The sequence below is a fragment of the Melanerpes formicivorus genome, unplaced genomic scaffold (genome assembly GCF_026170545.1).
Source record: "Melanerpes formicivorus ecotype bairdi unplaced genomic scaffold, bMelFor1.0.p_v2 SCAF_2189, whole genome shotgun sequence".
In the NCBI taxonomy this organism is placed as follows: Eukaryota; Metazoa; Chordata; class Aves; order Piciformes; family Picidae; genus Melanerpes; species Melanerpes formicivorus.
The window spans coordinates 4,114-11,163 of NW_027144540.1; the positions used below are offsets into that span (position 1 = coordinate 4,114).

General features: G+C 44.6%; 1 long non-coding RNA gene across 1 annotated transcript; it reads right to left on the reverse strand.

Moving 5' to 3' along the window:
* Positions 1-5,286: 5,286 nt before the first annotated feature.
* On the reverse strand, positions 5,287-6,606 carry LOC137461435 (uncharacterized). The gene is made up of 2 exons (XR_010993377.1): positions 6,400-6,606; positions 5,287-5,471 (listed from the first exon to the last, which is right to left on the reverse strand). It is a non-coding gene; the product is annotated as an uncharacterized lncRNA (long non-coding RNA).
* Between the last annotated feature and the right edge of the window lie 444 nt (positions 6,607-7,050).

Consider the following 7,050-nt stretch of genomic DNA (forward strand, 5'->3'; position numbering starts at 1 on the left):
CACTGTGAGTTAGAAATGCTAAACCTTTGGGCAACTAAACCAGCCTGCAGCACCATCTCCAGACACACTGCGGGCCAAACAAATTACTGACAGCAGCCTCAGCGCCCTTACAGCTGCTCCAGGCCATTGTGAATCGCAGCAAGCCCAGAATGGTTGCCTGCCCAGAACCTAAACTGCCTGGACTCAGCCTGCCTCCGCACAGCCTGTGAGTCGGCTGCTGCACAGCAGCGCTGAAACAGCTCAGCATGTACCAGGTATGTTTACATTCATTCTCAGGATGCATTTAAATCTGGCACCCAGGAAGTACTGGAACAACCTGCACTGTGGTTTGGGCCCCCTTACACCACACAGCACCTCTGTAACACTTAGCTCAAGCTGGATTTTTCCAGTTTCAGCCCCCTAAAGGTCTTTCAGTAGCTTAAGCAAATAGTCAAAAGCACTTCAATAGCTTAAGTCAAAGGTCACATAGGGAAAAAAAAAGTTTTAACCCACAACTTTACAATCTTACACACACACACACAAGCAAATGTGTATTTATTATTTTTGTCAGCTGAGATTTATTTTGAAAATTTAAAAGCCACTCCTGAAGACTCAGATTATCCATTTTATTCAAAGACTGATTTTCTAACATTTCTAGCATTACTAGACTTTCTTCTTAGTTGGCATTTGTGCCTCAGACAACATGCTATGCTTCATACTGACAGCTACAAATACTCAGCAAGTAGCCACAAACATTCTAAATGCTTTTCAAAGAGACGAGTGGATTACTGCGTAAAAACAACTATCACAATATATCTCTGATCTTGTAGTTGGATCAACAGAGATTATCTCCCTCCATCAACACTTGCTAGTAGTTTGCTGGCAACGTTTTCGGCATTCCAGATAGATTTCTTAATTTTATTTAAAATTATCACTACACAGTCCTTTTTATCTTTTTTTATAAGCATTACTCCAAAACCATAAAACACCTTAGCTAATTCCATCTATTCCAGACAGCTTTTACACTGGTTTATATAAGACCTTGTTTTAATTATACTTCATTATAATAAGGATAAAAACATCTCATTTTGCAATCTCCATATTAAATTTCATGCATGCATAAGTAAGGAACATTCTAAGATTAAAAACTACTCAGAGAGAACCCATTCTCATAATGTCTCTTACACCTTTTAGCATCCAGGAAGCTTTTGTCTAAAACTTAGGTGGCACATACAGAAAGTGGAACACAATTAACACTCTATTATCCGTGAGAAGATTATGTAAATTGTGGGTTAAGCAGGGTCAGGGTTTTTTGCTGAAACGAAGTACAGTGCTGCTTCTACCAGACCCCATACTTACTATCTGTTGCTACTATAAGGCTGACCTGCCAGAAAACTATCCACACGTTTTGAAAAATATGCATATTCTGAGCATACCCCTGTAATTTAATTTACATTATTTACCTTACCATTCCCCCCCCCTTTATCTCAGTTATCTTTTCCCTCTCCTAATGATTACTATGAACAGCAAAGAACTGATTATCTCTACAACAAATACTCAGGTTTTGGATCTTTTGGCTTTAAAATCCTCTGCAGCACTCTAGTACTCAAAAGAGCACTTCGCTCTAAATTCTTGACAAATAGTTTTGCCCACAAGTATATTATAACCTGTTAGCAACTCCAATTAAACACAGCTTTCAGGGAAAAGTACAGCTGTGATGCCCTCCCACTCCCACGAACTGTGACCACCATGAGAGCTAGTATTCCAGCTGCTGAGGAGTTCCCTGGGAGCCCAGAGTGGTATGCCTGAGCTGATGGAGTCTTCTTCAGGTAATAAACCAGGACTGTTCATGGCTCTTGAGCTTTTGGGAATTCCAGAGGTTAAGTGTGGGAAGATGCAGTTTAGTTTTGTATGGGAACAGGATTACAAGTGAGATAGGGAATGTCAGCAAAACAGAGTTCTTGTTCTCTCACCACTCATACCACTAAGCAAACATTCCACCCATGGATCTTAAACAATTAGAAGAAAAAGCACAACCCGGCTTTTGTCCAAGTTGAACTTGAGGTAAGCTAACAGTAAACAAGTATGCATGACAAACAACATTAACAGCAGCATAGTTAACTGACACCATGTATTTCATAAAAGCTTTTAATGCATACAAGAAATAATAAGCTTCTTACTGTTTCACTAAACAGATCAGTGTGTCAAAATCACTGAACGCATCTGGACAAACAGAGCTTCGAAGAGGTGGCAACAGGCAAGGAAAATTGCCAAGTGGAAACAGCTTTAGAATAAGGTTGGGGAAAAGCCCTGCACCTTTCAACCTGCCCCAGAAGAACACTGATAACTCACATGAAGTTCATGCCTTCCATTTTGAACATACCAAAGTGACAGTAAATAATATACACAGCACTGATATTCTTCAGTCATTGACATGGCCATGAAATGAGTAGATTCTTAAAAGGAATCCTGTCTATGTACTGTGCAGCTTTGAGGAACAGTTAAAGTCAGACAATTTTGTAATTAAAAACAACAGAAGAAATAGAGGAGCAGACAGATTAAGTGGCTTGACAGACACCATAGATAAGATCAGTGGACAAAAAGCAGAGTTACTGCTCAAATCCTGGCTCGGTGTTTAATAAATCTCAACTGCATCACTTACAACATGTCCCTTCTGTCTCATTGTCAATATTCATAAAAAAAACCTGTCTCCTGCTGCTTAAAAAGACTGAAACACATTTGGCTTACATAACAATGCTCCCTGTGATTGAGGGTTTCTCTGCCATTATTCTGCTGACTTTTCTGGTTTGTTGTTTTATTAACAAAAAAAAATTCAACAGAAATTCAGCCATCTCAGATTCACCAATATGAATAACTAACTTCAGAACACACTTCTCTCAGCAGCAAATTCACTTTAGGGGCACAGCTCAACAAGCATTTTAAGCAAGCATAAGCCTCATACTGCCTCAAAATGCTTCTTTGCCACATTTGGGAAGGCACATGGGGAACCAGATTGGAGAATCACTCCATCTGGAAGCTAACATAACAAAATTATACCAATTATTTTCAGCCACAGCATTTTCTTGACTTAGCTTAGTGCCTGGCTGCCAAAAAACTGTTTCTTCTGCCAAGGGGTATGTGAAAACAAGGACAAACTCAATAATGAAAGCAACATCTTTTCATCCTGTGGCAGCAACAAGTTATGCCACTGTAAAGTATTTACACAGCCACAGATTAAAATAAGGTATGGCATTCATTCCTGCTAAGAGAACTTTCCCTGCCCATGAACCAACCTGTTTGCCAATCGATTCAGTCTTCAGAAACGCTTTAAGCCTTTTTTTTCAGGTACACCGTGGGACTGTGCACAAGTGAACTCACAGGCCCCTTTCAGATAACATGAGTTTATTTTAAACCAAATCTACTGACAAAGCAACAGAACCAGTCTTGGAAAAGGCCTTAGCTCAAACAGGACAATAATTCTGAAGCAAAGCTTTTGTAAAAGGAACAAAAAAACTCCATAGACACGTGTACTTTTAATTTAGCCTTGGCTTTTAGAAAACAATGCTGTGTTGTTAGGATTTTGGACCCTGCACTTCATCCCCTGTCTCTCTGCTCCCTCTTTGTTTTTGTTTTGGTTTTTTTTTAACTGTTTTCAGGTCAACCCTGAAATATGAATGATGCACAAGAACAAACACACTAAGCAGCCTGAAAAAATGTAATCTACTTTTAATTTATTGTCTTTTAATCACCAAAGACACTGGTACATGTCAGTCACTGACAGTGCACCTTAATTACTGCATCTAGCTATACAGATTTAGCATATTTGCTTACTGTTACTCATAATTTGGATGTTCACAGCCAAGTCTTTTGTTAGCTTATAAAGAAAAAAAAAAAACAGGAATGAAAAAAGTTTCCTGTTGAAATAAATAGTTACTACAAGACCCTGATCGAAGTTTTATAGTCCAGATGGCAGGTCATGACACCTTTTCAGGTTCAATTTATGCCCCTCAAAGCCTTAGAAATGTTGTTAGAGGCACCAGGAATTTGCCTACAGAGCCAACTCCAGCTCCAAAGATTACTCCTCTGGTTATATGGAGACACCAATTTAAAGTGAGTACCTTTTAAGTGCAACTCTTGTTATAAGTGTTTGTGGGCATTCCTGGCCTCAAATCAAACATCCTAGGCACTAAACAGCGCTGGATATGTTCATTACATGGTTTCAGAAATGTACATATTAGTTTTACTGCCCTCTATAAGCTCATCTGTATAACAACTTCATAAATAAAGACACAAACTAACTCTTTAAGCCTAGATTGCTGTTCTGGATATTGCAAGATATTTCCACTTACTGTCAATAACACTGCTCAATAGTCTAACAAGTTGTGCCTTCCTCAGACTATCAGGCAGTATAAACACTCCAGAACTGTTCTTAAAAAAAGAGATGAAAGAAAAATAATTTCAAGAATGGCTGCTCTGCACACTCTTCCTATCCAGCAGCTCCAACATCTGTACAAGTGTTATTACAGCCAAATCCTAGGGAACTAGTTGGAAGGTCTTGCAGATTCACTGCTTCCTAACTCAGCCACGTGAGGTCAAAACAAGTCACTAACAACTATGGTAATGGAAACACGTGGTAATGGAAAAACAGAGCACATCTCACTTCTGTTGCTTCTGTTCATCCGGTTGGCCAAAACCAGGTATATAATTAAGCAGAACAGACACGTGTGTTAAGAGAGCTTTAGAAATGTAAAACAGTGGCTAACACCTCACTCCCAATAAAGCACCATGCTATGAGACAATTTTTGCTACATACTCTGCCCTGAGGAACAAAAGGAAGTACAATTCGTCCCTTCTCGAGGGAGCATTACAACCTGAATCCAACCCTGATGCAAAATCAAAACATGCAAAACATACAGAAATTACTGCTAGTACTTCTGCTCTTCAGCAGAGTTCCACTAAGAGATATACCTTCCTTCTCATGATACACACAGAGCTCACTAAAAAGAAAGTCCGATTCATTCAAAATGTTACATTTTTCTAAGTTACGTCTTGGCAAAACGATTATGTTAACACAGCACAAAGTGTTCCACATGCAAGGCGCAACATCCAGCAAAACACTCCTAGTTTCAGTCAACAACGAACTATTCTTTCACTACCTTTTAATGACCAGTAACTTAGTAGACCTTAAGTTACAGGATCAGTTGCTATAACAAACAGATACACCTTTGCTTACTTGTACAGCAAAGAGCACGATCAGACTGATACGAACCCACAGTGTTGAAAAAAACAAACTTGCATCACTCGTACCGGTAAGTCCACGCTGACATCTGTTCCATCCAGCAGTGCTACGCGGCATGTAATGATGGACTTGGCATCCCCAGCTGCAGGGATGTGGGTAGCAGCTCTTTGGGCCTCTCTTAGCCGTTCCCTCTCTGCATGCTTACGCATGGACCGGCGTCCAAGGGTTCGACGGAAAAAGCTCAGCATCTTTGCTACAAAATCCAAGACAGTAAAATACGTATCAATGTTAGTTTTACACAGAAAAAAAGAGCAGCTCGCGTTTAAACCACTTAGAAAATGCCAGACATGTATAAAGAACTATTAAGAGATTCACGCTCAAGTTTCGCGTCTTTGGATTTAAATACCCAGAGCGTTTGGCTACTTTGAAAAAAATCCCATCTCAAACTGTTGACGGTAGTTGGGGGTATTTCGGGGACTATCTGAAAGTGCAGTAAAGAAAAAACAGCGATTGTGTATATCTCTTACAATTAACTGCAATCTTTTATTAATACAACTGCACTCTTTAACGAGAGTGTGATGCTCTCTCAACCCTGGAAAGCAGCTAAGAAGTACAGACCATCTGCTGTTTTTCTTGGCTGACACACTCCACCTCTCGCACCGAAAAAAAAGTTACAAATGGTCCTTCCCGCCCCAGAACTTCGCTCGCAGACCAGAGATGTCGGTGCCGAGCCTGTCCCACCGCTCACCGGCAGCGGGGCGGTAGCCTCGGCCCGGGTCCCGGGCAGAAACCCGGCGCTGGGTCAGCTCCGAGCTCCAACAGCCACTCAGTCTGCTCACTGCGACCCAGACCGCGGACGCGGGGCACCGAAACCTGCCGCCACCCAGCCTCCTCACAGGGATAGTCCCGGCCAGGAACGGCCCCCGCCCCACTCAAGTCCCCCTACCCGGGCAACGCCGCCCGGGTGCCCCTGCCCTTACATAACGCCCCGAGACCAACGTCCACCTCAACCCGGGCCCGCGGCCCTGCTTCAGCCCCGCCTCTTCGGCGGCCTCCCCTCAGGGGTCGCGCCGCACCCTCCACTGCCGCGGTCGCGGCTGCTGGGACACCGGCGTGGCGTCGCTACCGACCCACCCCGGAGCCGCTGGCGACGGTCGCAGCAAGCTCCTCACGACGCTCACCTGGAAGGCGGCCCCGCGGCCCAGGCGGCGGGAGTGGCGGAGCCGGGGGCAACTGGAGCGCGTCCCCGCGGCAGTGCCTCAAGGCCCTGGCGGCCGTTGGAGGGGGGCGGCGAGGGAGCCCCCAGGAGGGGGCGGGCCTCCGAACATGGCGGAGCGACGTGGGAGGCCCTTAAATGGGCAACTACTTGCCCTCCCTTTCCTGCTGTCCACGCTTACTCACCTGGCGGCTTCCGCTACTGCTCGGCTAGGCGGGCAAAAGGGGAGGAGGGTGATGGGAGAGGAAAGCAGCAGGCAGGCAACGAACACAGCGCAATTTTCCAGGGAGGTCATCGCCCCTTTAAAGGGGGCGGCTCGCAGTAGCGAAGAGACGCCCCCACCCAGAGCCAGGTGGTTTCACCCAGCCGAGGGCCGCAGCGGGAGGCGGTCCGCACCCACGCGCTCCAGGGAAGAGGGGCCCAGGGCGCGCGTGCCGCCTGCTCACTGTGCCGCGGGAGCGGCCTGAGGGGGAGCTTCGGACCTCGGCCCAGCAGGGACCTCGGCCCGGCAGGGGCCTCCCTAACTAAGCGGCACTTCAAATTATCTCGGAATATTTTGCTCACCTCTAGTGGAAGCCTCCCTCAGAGGCTCAGCCACAACAGTCCCCAGCAGTGA